This window comes from Podarcis bocagei (genome assembly GCF_964188305.1).
Source record: "Podarcis bocagei genome assembly, chromosome: 10".
Lineage (NCBI taxonomy): Eukaryota > Metazoa > Chordata > Lepidosauria > Squamata > Lacertidae > Podarcis > Podarcis bocagei.
In genome coordinates, this window is record NC_138135.1 from 659,035 (window position 1) to 672,977 (window position 13,943).

The following is a 13,943-nucleotide window of genomic DNA, read 5'->3' on the forward strand; positions in this document are numbered from 1 at the left end:
GTCATGAATATATCTAAGAAAGGTGGGGTTGCACCAATTAACATTTCAGATAAGGGAGGGGGAAATATGCAGAGCGGGAGATATGCATAGATAAACACTTCCTGAGTACCGGTGGTAGGAAGACAATAGTCCAGGGATATGCATGGTCTGACACCTGGCATTGCCTGGAGGAGCGATCTGAAAGGATTAGAAAGTTCCTGTGTACGTGACTTGTCGTCTCAGGGATTATGGAAGTAGGGGTAGCATCATGGAGTCTAGAGGCAACTGAGTTGAACGGCACTAAGATGGAGAAAATCGGAGTTGTGGTTGATTTTATAGAGATTTTCAAAGTTTCCCCGCTTTGCCGGTCAAGTATACATTGAGGATCAAAGCGGAAACGAAGTGGATACATTGTATCCAGACTTTGACAGTTTTACAAGGTCCGGGGTTTCGGTTCCATTGTTCTCGCTGCGGGGGGCCGTCAGTAGCTCGTAGAATCATAGAATCATAGAATCATAGAATCCTAGAGTTGGAAGAGACCCCAAGGGCCATCGAGTCCAACCCCCTGCCAAGCAGGAAACACCATCAGAGCACTCCTGACATATGGTTGTCAAGCCTCTGCTTAAAGACCTCCAAAGTAGGAGACTCCACCACACTCCTTGGCAGCAAATTCCACTGTCGAACAGCTCTTACTGTCAGGAAGTTCTTCCTAATGTTTAGGTGGAATCTTCTTTCTTGTAGTTTGGATCCATTGCTCCGTGTCCGCTTCTCTGGAGCAGCAGAAAACAACCTTTCTCCCTCCTCTATGTGACATCCTTTTATATATTTGAACATGGCTATCATATCACCCCTTAACCTCCTCTTCTCCAGGCTAAACATGCCCAGCTCCCTTAGTCGTTCCTCATAAGGCATCGTTTCCAGGCCTTTGACCATTTTGGTTGCCCTCCTCTGGACACGTTCCAGTTTGTCAGTGTCCTTCTTGAACTGTGGTGCCCAGAACTGGACACAGTACTCCAGGTGAGGTCTGACCAGAGCAGAATACAGTGGCACTATTACTTCCCTTGATCTAGATGCTATACTCCTATTGATGCAGCCCAGAATTGCATTGGCTTTTTTAGCTGCCGCGTCACACTGTTGGCTCATGTCAAGTTTGTGGTCAACCAAGACTCCTAGATCCTTTTCACATGTACTGCTCTCAAGCCAGGTGTCCCCCATCTTGTATTTGTGCCTCTCATTTTTTTTGCCCAAGTGCAATACTTTACATTTCTCCCTGTTAAAATTCATCTTGTTTGTTTTGGCCCAGTTCTCTAATCTGTCAAGGTCGTTTTGAAGTGTGATCCTGTCCTCTGGGGTGTTAGCCACCCCTCCCAGTTTGGTGTCATCTGCAAATTTGATCAGGATGCCCTTGAGTCCATCATCCAAGTCGTTGATAAAGATGTTGAATAAGACCGGGCCCAAGACAGAACCCTGTGGCACCCCACTAGTCACTCTTCTCCAGGATGAAGAGGAACCATTGATGAGCACTCTTTGGGTTCGGTCAGTCATCCAGTTACAAATCCACTGAGTGGTAGCATAGTCAAGACCACATTTTACCAGTTTCTTTACAAGAATATCATGGGGCACCTTGTCAAATGCCTTGCTGAAATCAAGGTAGGCTACATCCACTGCGTTCCCTTCATCTACCAGGCTTGTAATTCTGTCAAAAAACGAGATCAGGTTAGTCTGACATGACTTATTTTTCAGAAATCCATGCTGACTATTGGTGATCACAGCATTCCTTTCTAGGTGCGCACAGACTGTTTGCTTAATGATCTGCTCCAGAATCTTCCCTGGTATTGATGTCAGACTGACTGGGCGGTAATTATTTGGGTCCTCTCTTTTCCCCTTTTTGAAAATAGGGACAACATTTGCCCTCCTCCAGTCTGCCGGGACTTCGCCTGTTCTCCAGGAATTCTCAAAGATGACTGCCAGTGGTTCTGAGATCACATCTGCCAGTTCTTTTAATACTCTTGGATGCAGTTCATCTGGCCCTGGAGACTTGAATACATCTAAACTGGCCAAGTATTCTTGTACTATCTCCTTAGTTATTCTGGGCTGTGTTTCCTTTGCTGAATCATTTGCTCCAAATTCTTCAGGTCGGGCATTGTTTTCCTTATCGGAGAAGACTGAGGCAAAGAAGGCATTGAGGAGTTCAGCCCTTTCTGTGTCCCCTGTTTGCATTTCACCATCTTCTCCTCTGAGTGACCCCACTGTTTCTTTGCTCTTCCTTTTGCTACGAACATACCTATAGAAGCCTTTTTTGTTGCTTTTAACCTCTCTAGCAAGCCTGAGTTCATTCTGTGCTTTAGCTTTTCTGACTTTGTGTCTACACGTGCTGGCTATTTGTTTGAATTCCTCTTTGGTGGTTTCCCCCCTTTTCCATTTTTTGTACACATCCTTTTTTAATCTTAACTCAGTTAAAAGTTCTTTAGATAGCCACCCTGGCTTCTTTAGGCACCTTCCATGTTTCCCTCTCATTGGTATTGCCTGACGTTGTGCTTTTAGTATCTCCCTCTTAACAAACTCCCAGCCATCATGAACTCCCTTTCCTTTTAGTATTACTGTCCATGGGATCTCACCCAGCACTTCCCTAAGTTTTATGAAGTCGGCTTTCTTAAAGTCAAGAAATTGAGTCCTAGTATGCTTGGCTGCTCCTTTCCGCTGTATAGTAAACTTCAGAAGAGCATGATCACTCGCGCCTAATGATCCTTCCACTTCTACCCCACTAACCAGGTCATCAACATTGGTTAGGACCAGATCTAAAATGGCTGTTCCTCTTGTTGCTTCTCCCACTTTCTGGACAATGAAGTTGTCTGCAAGGCCAGTGAGGAATCTGTTTGACCTTATGCTCTTGGCTGAGTTTGACATCCAACAAATATCCGGGTAATTGAAGTCCCCCATTACTACTATCTCCCTTCCTTTTGCATGCTTGGCCATCTGTTCCAGGAAGGCATCATCTATGTCCTCCGTTTGGCTTGGGGATCTATAGTAAACTCCCACAATGAGGTCCCTGTTATTCTTCTCTCCCTTAATTTTGACCCAAATGCTCTCACTTTGGCTTTGATGTTCTAAATCTTGGATCTCTTCACAGGTATACACATCCCTGACATATAACGCCACTCCTCCTCCTTTCTTGTCTGGTCTGTTTCTCTGAAATAGATTGTATCCCCCCATTATTACATTCCAATCGTGGGACTTATCCCACCAGGTTTCAGTGATGCCTATTATGTCATATTTAGTTTGCTGTACCAAGAGCTCAAGCTCATCTTGTTTATTTCCCATGCTTTGCGCATTAGTGTACAGACATTGAAGTCCATTAATCATTCCCCCGTGTCTCTTATTTAAGGATTTTTTCCTCCCACCACTAGGTCTGCGTGCTGTTTGCTCCATTTGGTCTATGACATTTGGATGATCATCTTCATCAATTGATAGGCTCCTACCTTCAGGAGCACTGTCTCCCTCCCCCACATTAGTCAGTTTAAAGCCCTCCTGATGAGGTTTCTGAGATTTTTGGCAAAAACATTTCTCCCAACTGTTGTGAGGTGCAGCCCATCGCTTGCCAGAAGTCCATCTTCAAGAAACTGCAGTCCGTGATCTAAGAATCCAAACCGTTCCTGTTTAAGTTAAACGAGGCGTGCAAGGGCTCCCTGAGCTAGCTCCTGCAGGGCGAATGCAAGGCTGTGATTGGCTAAAGCGCGGCTCATTTTAGTGAATGGGGTTACAATATGACAAGGTCTACTCACGTTAGAAATAGGGCGAGAGGAAGGCATAGAAAGGATGGGGTTTATTCCGCCCGTATGGAGATAGGAAGGAGAGCCTTTTATTCATAAGGCAGGGGTATAGTGTGGTGCTTGTGTAACGGTGTGGGGGCTGGGGTTTCCGGGCAGAGCTGGGCTCTGTCGAGGTCATCGCCTCGGGCCCCTTAAGCAAGTGGTGAAGAAAGGAAGGGTACCCCCCGATCCTTCCGTATCAAGAGGAAGGTTCCCCCCTTCCTTCAGTGGATTGGAGAGCGGGGGAGGGGCTGATCCCGGAGATCCAGCTGCCAAGTGGGTCCCGTCCCTCCTACAAGGTTTGCATTGCAACATCCTCCCCTCCCCCACCCCATGAGCTTAGATCCCTCCGTCTTTTAGGTCTTGGTGCTGTTCAAACCAGGAATGGAGGGGGGCAGCTAAACGACCCCCCCCCAAATCCCAGCTCCCCACCCCAGCCTCTGACTAAGGCCAGGACAAGGACCGTGGACACAGGCCCCGTCCAGGCACAACAGCCAAGAGGCTCAGAAAAGCAGCCGATACAATTGGAGCCAGAAGCGGATTCCATGTGTCAAGGTAGAAATCTGCGGACGTGTTTGTACGCTTGGGGGAGTATGGCTGCCTTGTGTCAAGTCTCCCCCCTTTGATAGTCCTTCCCTCGTGGTGTAAAATAAAAGTGGAACTGTGCAGATCCGATGTATGGCTGATTTTCTATGAATTTATAACAGAAGCATTGAATATGTCGTGTGTGTGTGTGTCTTCGTTTTTGTACAAATTGAATGATTGGGGGGTTGGGGTTCCTGCAACACATGAATCCCAATCCCAAGGAAGGGCAGTGCCAAAGAATGCTCCAACTACCGCACAATTGCACTCATTTCACACGCTAGCAAGGTTATGCTTAAAATGCTACAAGGCAGGCTCAAGCAGTATGTGGACTGAGAACTCCCAGAATTGCAAGCTGGATTTAGAAGAGGCAGAGGAACCAGAGAGCAAATTGCAAACCTGCGCTGGATTATGGAGAAAGCTAGAGAGTTCCAGAAAGACATCTACTTCTGCTTCATTGACTATGCCAAAGCCTTTGACTGTGTCGACCACAGCAAACTATGGCAAGTTCTTAAAGAAATGGGAGTGCCTGATCACCTCATCTGTCTCCTGAGAAATCTCTTTGTGGGACAAGAAGCTACAGTTAGAACTGGATATGGAACAACTGATTTCAAAATTGGGAAAGGAGTTTGACAAGGCTGTATATTGTCTCGCTGCTTATTTAACTTATATGCAGAATTCATCATGTGAAAGACTGGACAGGATTAATCCTGTAATAAAAAAATTAAGGTCTCATATATATAATAAATGCTCATAAATGTAGCACATTCATAGATATGTAGACCCCATGTCTGGAGCAGCACAGGAACACCGTCCTGAAACCATTTTGACTCCCAAACTGACCCAACGTTTTCTCTGCAAGGAGGGAGGGGTTGAGGGAACCTTCCCATAGTCTCAGGAATTGGGAAATCACCATCTCAAAGGTATGACCAGACTACCAGGAAAGGGAATCAGATAAGCCATTATCAGATAACCTGGCAGACAGGAAAAATGACAACATTCAAATTTCTGTTGTAGACCACCTTTTCTGTGATGTAGGTATGATGTATGTGGGGGGTGGTCTTGGGTTACGCCCCTTCTGTGATGTATGTATGTTGTATGGGGGGGTGGTCTGGAGCTCCAGGGCAGGGAATTTAAAATGTCTATATAAAGGCAGGCACACCTTTGTTCTGGGTCCTCCTCCTTTTCTGCGTGTGAGGGGAGCACACCAGAGAATACTGAGAAGCAATACTCTTGTGTCCCCCATAAGGGAAGAAGGGCAGCTTTTCTTTACAACAGATGGCACCCCAGATGGGACCTTCGGTTGCCCAGATTCAAGGGGGGCCAAAGAAGGACCGGTGATCCAGCGCGCACCAGGCCATTTGCCAGGAGGAGCCACCAGTCCTCTGGAGACCCCAGGGTCTGGAAAGAACTGGAGTTCCAGCGAGGCTAACCAGAGGAAGCAACGCTTGATCAGGCCAGCCACAAATTGATTTATTTTTTAAAATAATCTTTTCAAGATCTGTCCTTCCAGTGAGGACCCAGGGCTAATTTCCTTAAGAACGACTTGGATGATGGACTCAAGGGCATCCTGATCAAATTTGCAGATGACACCAAACTGGGAGGGGTGGCTAACACCCCAGAGGACAGAATCACACTTCAAAACGACCTTGACAGATTAGGGAACTGGGCCAAAACAAACAAGATGAACTTTAACAGGGAGAAATATAAAGTATTGCACTTGGGCAAAAAAAATGGGAGGCACAAATACAAGATGAGGCACAAATTCTGGGCTGCATCAATAGGAGTATAGCATCTAGATCAAGGGAAGTAATAGTGCCACTGTATTCTGCTCTGGTCAGACCACACCTGGAGTACTGTGTCCAGTTCTGGGCACCACAGTTCAAGAAGGACACTGACAAACTGGAACGTGTCCAGAGGAGGGCAACCAAAATGGTCAAAGGCCTGGAAACGATGCCTTATGAGGAACGGCTAAGGGAGCTGGGCATGTTTAGCCTGGAGAAGAGGAGGTTAAGGGGTGATATGATAGTGTCAGGGAACTGCCATCAGGGATGGAAAAAGAGAGAGAGCTCCAGAGGGATTCTGAAGAGAGTCCTGGGAGGGGAAGAAGCAGCAGCCCTTCTTCTGGAGAAGGGAGGGAGCATAGCACCAGTGGAGAAGGGGGGCAGAAGGGGGAATCGTCGAGGCATTCCCATGAGTCCTTGCCGGGAACCAGCAGGGGGAGTGAGGGTCCCCCGCCACCCACACCCTTCTTGCGCAGAAGGCTTTCGCCAGGGAACAAAGGCGGAGACTTGCTGTCAAGGAATTTTTATGTTGGAAGAAGTTCAAGAGACGCCCACTGACGGATTCTGCCAGCGATTGAGACAGAGGAGCAAGCCAAGAATTGGCACCAATTTATGTATGAGCAACCCCTAGAACCATTACAGCAATCCGTCAGTCCCTGACGTTGCTTGTGTGCAGCCCAGGAAAAGCAGCATGAGCCAAATGGGGACAGCCGGAGAAACGGAGCAACAAGCCATGATGCGAGGTCTGGTCGAGAGGAACCGAGATCTGGAGGTGCATGTTGCTACCCTGAGTGCACGGCTGGAGGAGAGACGGGCTCAGGATGCTCAGGTCAGAGGTACCCCCATCGCAAGAAAGGTACAGGGACTAGTACACAAGTTTGGGGGGAAGCCCCAAGACCACAATGCTTTCCGAACGGAAATTGATTATGCTCTGGAATTGCAGAAGAATGATTTTGCCGATGATGGGGAGAGGGTGGCCTACATTGTGGGGCATCTGCAGGATGAGGCGAGGGAATGGGTCAGGCTTCTAATGGCAACCCAGAATGATACCTTGATGGACCTTAAGAAATTTTATCAAGCGATGGACGCAATGTTTTCTAATCAAATTGAGATAAGCGTGACAAGACGAGAGCTGATGGGGTGCAAGCAGAGGGGCCAGTCCGTCAGAAGCTACTGGTCACGTTTTGCAATGTTAGTTCAACGGCTCGGGTGGGATCTGGACTCGGCCCCTATTCAAATGCCTTCCGACTAGGATGGGGAGGGAGAAAGAACAGGGTGAGAGACTGTTTGATCACCCTCTGATCGAAAGAGGAGAGAGACAGAATTTTCAGTTTGCACTTCCAAACTTCTTTGCAAATAAACGGTATAAGAATTGAGATTTTCAAGGATATCCCCAAATTTCTTCTAGATCTCAGGTCTAACTACGGAGACTTAGTGGCCCTCTTGAGAGGAAGTAATACAATTTTTAGGTGGGAATTCCCTCAAGGCCTATCTTTTACCTACAAAGGAAGAAAATATAAGATAAGATCAGTGGAAGACAAGGAAAAATTCCTGAGTGAGCACGAAGAAGACCTTCAAAAAGAATTTTCAGAAGAACTGAGAGCCCTGAAATGTGGCGTACAAGGTATTCTACCACCACCCATGGGATTGGACAAATTGAAAGAGATACCACCGCTGGACCAAGAACATCAACTGGGAGCAGTGGGAGGAAAGTAAAATAAGTACACTATGTCTCTGCAAATATTAAGCTGGAACATTCGTGGTTTGAATTCCCCGGAAAAAAGGAGAAAAGTCTTTCATATTTTAAAAAAGGAATAATTGGACTTGATTTGCCTACAGGAAACACATGTGATAAGGCTCCATAGGAAAATTTTGATTGACAAAAGACTGGGCCAAGAGTTTATTTCATCGGACAAAGTTAAAAAAAGAGGAGTGGTCATTTATGCAAAAGAGAGCCTATCACCGAAATTTATTTTTAAAGATGAACAAGGAAGGTATGTGGCAATTGAGATTCGATTACAAGGAGAAAAATTCTTGGTAATAGGAGTTTATGCACCAAATGGGGGGAAATCTGACTTTGTTAAAAAATTGCATGAGACATTGTTGGACTATATGGACTATAATATGATCTTGATGGGAGATATGAATGGAGTGGTATCTACAAACATGGATAAGTCATTAAGACAGGTAATAACCAACGATGGCAGACTACCAAAAACCTTTTTTGAGATGACGGATAACATGGACTTGACTGATATTTGGAGAACAAAGAACCCCATGGGCAGAGAGGGAACCTTCTTTTCTGAAGCCCAAAGGACATGGACAAGAATCGACCAAATCTGTGTGCTGGTCCCGGGGGTAAGGTACCGTGAGTGTAGCAGAGTCCACACGAAGAGGGGCGAGGTCCAATGCAGAGAGCCGGGCGGGGAACAGGAACGCTGGAACAGAAGGCTGAGCAGGTAACAGGAACACCGGATGGTCGGGAACAGGAGGCCGAGCAGGGAACAGGAGTACTGGATAGTCAGGAACAGGAAGCCGAGCAGGGAACAGGAGTACCGGATAGTCAGGAACAGGAAGCCGAGCAGGGAACAGGAGTACCGGATAGTCAGGAACAGGAGGCCGAGCAGGGATCAGGAACACAGGAAGGTCCGAAGCCAACAATGACGTTGCTCCCGCAACCTGGGGCCGGGTTGACCGGGCTTTTATCCTCTTCTAAGGCCAGGGGCGGTCCCGGCCCCCAGGAGCCCCGCCTCCTCTGGCCTTAAGGCGAGCACTCCTCCTGGGGGCAACCAGTTCCCTTCGCCTCTCTGCCCTAAGCCTCTGCAGATCAGGACAGGCCGAAGGGTTACTGGGCCCTGGAGGAGGCTCACCTGTGGCCACTGAGTCATCAAGCCCCTCTGGGGCCAGAAGGGCTTCACCTGGGGCCAGCTCCTGATGCACTGCCACAGGAGCAGGCTCTTCAGCATCTAGGCCTTGCCCCAGTTCAGCCGGCCCTAGAGGCGGGGACTCCTGTGCAGGCTGGGATTCCTCTGTTTCATCCTCCGAATCGGAATCCCAGGCCATCACACCATCCCCCCTCCCAGGCCCCCCCCTCAACCGAGGGTCCGGACCCGGCTTGCCGGGGTACGTCGCATGGAACTCTCGGAGGCAGGCAGGTGCGTGGACGTTGGCCGCTGGTTCCCAGGAACGGTCCTCCGGTCCGTACCCCTTCCAGTCAATGAGATACTGCAGCTTTCCCCTGCGGTATCGGGAGTCCAGGATGCGTTCCACCTCGTACTCAGGCTCTCCCCGAACCAACACTGGCTGCGGTCGGGGACGGTTCGGGTGGAACTCGTCGGGTGGGGCCACCGGACTCAAAAGGGACCTGTGGAAGACCGGGTGAACCTTCAGGGTTGCGGGTAACCGGAGACGGAATGCCACAGGAGAGACTTGGTCTACGATAGGGAACGGGCCGGTGAAGCGGGCGTCCAACTTCCGCGAAGGTCGAGAGGGGTGGAGGTGGCGAGTGGAGAGCCAAACCAGGTCACCGACGCGAAGTTCCGGCCCCACATGGCGGTGGCGGTCGGCCTGGGCTTTGTACGCTTCCTTGGCCTGGTGCAGTTGCTCCACCAAAAGCTGTTGCTGGGACTGGAGCTCTTGAAGCCACTCCGTCACCGCCGGGACCGCGGATGCCGGCAGCACCTCTGGAAACAGCCGTGGATGATAACCATAACTGGCCTGGAACGGGGTCTGCTGGGTGGACGCATTCACCGCGTTGTTATAGGCGAACTCTGCCAATGCCAGGTGGTCGACCCAGTCATCCTGCTGGTAGCTGCAGTAACACCGGAGGTACTGCTCCAGCACCGCATTCGCCCGTTCCGTCTGGCCATCGGTCTGTGGGTGGTAGGCTGACGAGAGGCAGACCTCTGTCCCGAGGGTCTGGTGTAATGCTCGCCAGAACCGGGATGTGAACTGAACGCCCCGGTCGGACACCACACGCTCAGGTAGTCCATGCAGGCGGAAGACATGCTGAAGGTACAGCTGAGCAGTTTCCTTGGCTGTGGGTACAGATGGACAGGGAGCGCAGTGCACCATCTTGGTGAAATGGTCGGAGAAAACCAGAAGGCAGGTACAGCCACGAGACGAGGGTAAGTCCACTACAAAGTCCAACGAAACTGTGTGCCAAGGGCGCGGTGGAACTGGCAATGGCTGAAGTAGGCCGGGGGGTCGCCCGGTAGGTCCCTTGGCGCGCCGGCAGACATCACAACCAGCAACGTAGCGAGCCACGTCAGCCTTCAGGCGGGGCCACCAAAACTCACGACTGACCAGATGGGTGGTCCGATACCGTCCAAAGTGCCCCGCTGCTGGGGCATCATGGGCCATCCGGAGAACCTCCAGCCGCAGTGGCCCTGGCGGGATGTACAGACGACCGTGGTGCAGCAGGAGGCCCTGATGCAGGACCAGCCCCGGATACTGTGGGCTGGACCCTTCAGCCAGCTCCCGGAGTCGTTCCTGGGCCCAAGCGTCGACCCGCTGCTGTTCCCGCACCCGAACCTGCAGTGGCTGCGCCTCCTGGGTGGCCAGGAATGCAGCCGGAGGTAGGATCGTGGTGGGTTCTGCTTGCTGTACCGTGTCTGCGTTGTCTTCAGGTTTCCGGGACAGGGCATCCGCCTTCTGATTCTGAGAGCTAGGGATGTAGCGGATCCGAAACTGGAACCGGGAAAAGAACAACGCCCACCGGATCTGTCTTTGGTTCAGCTTGCGGGTGGTCTGGAGGTACTCCAGGTTCCGGTGGTCGGTTCTCACCTCCACCGGATGTCGTGCCCCCTCAAGATGGTGGCGCCAGACCTCAAAGGCTACCTTGATGGCCAGTAGTTCCCGCTCCCACACAGTATAGTTACGCTCCGCTGGTAGGAGCTGGCGGGAATAGAAGGCACAGGGTAAGAGTGGCGCTTCAGGACCAATCTGTTGAGACAAGACGGCACCGAGAGCCGTACTGGAGGCGTCGGTCTCCACCACAAAGGGTCGAGAGGGGTCAGGATGTTGTAAGATTGGTGCCCTCTGGAAACAGGCCTTCAACCCCTGAAACGCCTCCTCTGCCTCCTTGTCCCAGGAAAACGGCGTCTTTGGGCGCAGTAGCCGGGTCAACGGGGTGGTGCGATGAGCATAATCAGCGATGAAGGTCCGGTAGTAATTGGCGAACCCCAGGAAACGTTGTAGGTCCTTGCGGTTCCGGGGTGCCGCCCATTCTTGAACCGCTGTCACCTTCCCCGGGTCCATTTGCACCCCATCCGGAGAGAGCCGGTGACCAAGGAAGTCCACAGTCCGCTGATGGAACTGGCACTTGCTGAGCTTTGCGTACAACCGGTGCTCACGCAAGCGCTGCAGCACGGTCCGGACATGTCCCTCATGGCGAGCCGGGTCACGGGAGTAAATCAGTATGTCATCCAAATACACCACCACGTACTTGTCTAACAAGTCCTGAAACACGTGGTTGATGTAGCGTTGGAACACAGCAGGCGCATTGCACAACCCGAAAGGCATAACCAAATATTCGAACTGCCCGTACCGGGTCCCAAATGCTGTCTTCCACTCAACCCGGCTCGGATCCGAATCAAGTTGTAGGCCCCCCGGAGGTCCAGCTTGGTGAACACCTGTGCCCCTTGCACCCGCTCCAGCAGCTCCGAGATAAGGGGCAAGGGGTACCGGTCTGGGACGGTAATTTTGTTCAGGGCTCGGTAATCATGGCAAGGGCGGAGTTCCCCACATTTCTTCTTAACGAAAAGCACTGGTGCCGCGGTAGGCGAGGTGGAAGGCCTAATGAACCCACGCTCCAGGTTCTTGCGCAAGAAGTCCTGCAAAGCCTCGCGCTCTGGCTCTGTTAGAGAATATAAGCGACTCAATGGTAAAGGCGCTCCGGGTTGGAGGTCTATGCCGCAGTCAAAAGGCCGATGCGGCGGCAGCTGGTCTGCCCCCCGTTCCTCGAACACGTCCTGGTAGTCCTGATACACGGCTGGGAGCGTGGGTGCTGCCTCCTCTGAGGGCGCGGCCGCCAGCGTCCCGGATTGAGCATGGGAACATGGGTCTGGGAAGTGCACGGTCCGTTTGACCCAGTCAATCTGAACGTTGTGGGCTTCCAGCCAGTCCATCCCGAGCACCAGGGGGAAGCGGGGCATAGAGGCAATGTCCAAAGTTCGCAACTCCCGGTGCTGCTGGAAACACAGGACCAGGGGCTGGGTCTCCTGAGTAACGGCACCTGAACACAGAAGTTGTCCGTCAATCGCTTCCACCTGGACCGGTACTGGCTTGTTCCGAAGTGGCACCTGATGATGGGCGGCAAAAGCAGCGTCCATATAGGAGCGGGTTGCCCCTGAATCTACCAAAGCATGGGTGAGGATCCAGGGCCCACCTGGAGGGTATAAACGTACCGAAACCATAAGATGTTGCAAGTCCATTGATGCAGGCCCATTCTGCGCGGTTTGGGACCCCCGGTAGCTAGGGCCATCAGCTACTGGGGTTGGCGGTTTCCCTGCGGCTGGCGTTTCTCAGGGCAAGACCGAGCGAAGTGTCCACTTCCGCCACAGTAAAGACAGAGATTTCCCTCCCGACGCCACGCCTTCTCTGCGGGGGAAAGGCGTGGCCGCACTGCCCCGAGCTGCATAGGCTCCTCCGTTAAATCAGTTGTGACCGTGGGGCTGCCGGAAAAAGCTGGTGCCGTGAACTGGAAGTGTCGGCGACCCCGGGCCTGACGACGATCCTCCAACCGGTCGTCTATTTGTAGACTCCGTTGAATGAGAGTGTCTAGCGTGGTGGGGCATTCCATTGTGGCCAACTGGTCCAGTACCTCGTCCGAAAGCCCTTCAAGATACTGGTCCCGCAGTGCCGAATCATTCCAGGTCAAGTCCTGTGCCAACAGCCGAAACTCCGTGGTATATGCGGCCACCATGGACTTGCCCTGTTTCAAACGCCGAATCGCCCGGTTGGCTTGACTCCCTTTCTGGGGGTTGCCGAACGCGGCCTCCAAACGATTGCAAAACCCCGTATAGTCTGCCAGCAAGGGGGAGTCTTGCCTGAGTAACGGCAACGCCCACTTGGCCGCCTGGTCCTTTAACAAACTAATCAAAAAGTGCACCTTGGTGCGGTCGTCAGGAAAGTTCCGGGCTCGCCCCTGAATATACAGCTTGGCCTGGGCCAGGAACATGGGAAAGCTGGCCGGGGCTCCATCAAATTTCTCAGGCAAAGCCACTGGGTACTTGCCAGGAGCCGGGGTGTCGGCCCCAGGAGCCGGTAGGGCTTCCAAGCGTTGCTGAAGTGCCACAACCGCATCACTGAGCTGCTGCACGGTGTGAGTCAAGGCCTGGTTCTCCTGGGCCAAAGCCACCAGTGTAGCCGCCTGGTCAGCCATGGCCTCTGGCTCTTCCCGAACGCACCCCTACGAAGGGGGAGTGCGGGTGTGGCGGGAGCAAACTGTGCTGGTCCCGGGGGTAAGGTACCGTGAGTGTAGCAGAGTCCACACGAAGAGGGGCGAGGTCCGATGCAGAGAGCCGGGCGGGGAACAGGAACGCTGGAACAGAAGGCTGAGCAGGTAACAGGAACACCGGATGGTTGGGAACAGGAGGCCGAGCAGGGAACAGGAGTACTGGATAGTCAGGAACAGGAAGCCGAGCAGGGAACAGGAGTACCGGATAGTCAGGAACAGGAAGCCGAGCAGGGAACAGGAGTACCGGATAGTCAGGAACAGGAGGCCGAGCAGGGATCAGGAACACAGGAAGGTCCGAAGCCAACAATGACGTTGCTCCCGCAACCTGGG

The 13,943-nt window shown here is 51.8% G+C and overlaps 1 protein-coding gene across 1 annotated transcript in view; it reads right to left on the bottom strand.

Annotated features, from left to right (window-relative positions):
- LOC308595664 (uncharacterized protein) overlaps positions 1-13,943 on the bottom strand; it is a 152,598-nt gene that overhangs the window by 107,479 nt on the left and 31,176 nt on the right. The gene's annotated exons all lie outside the window — the stretch shown is intronic.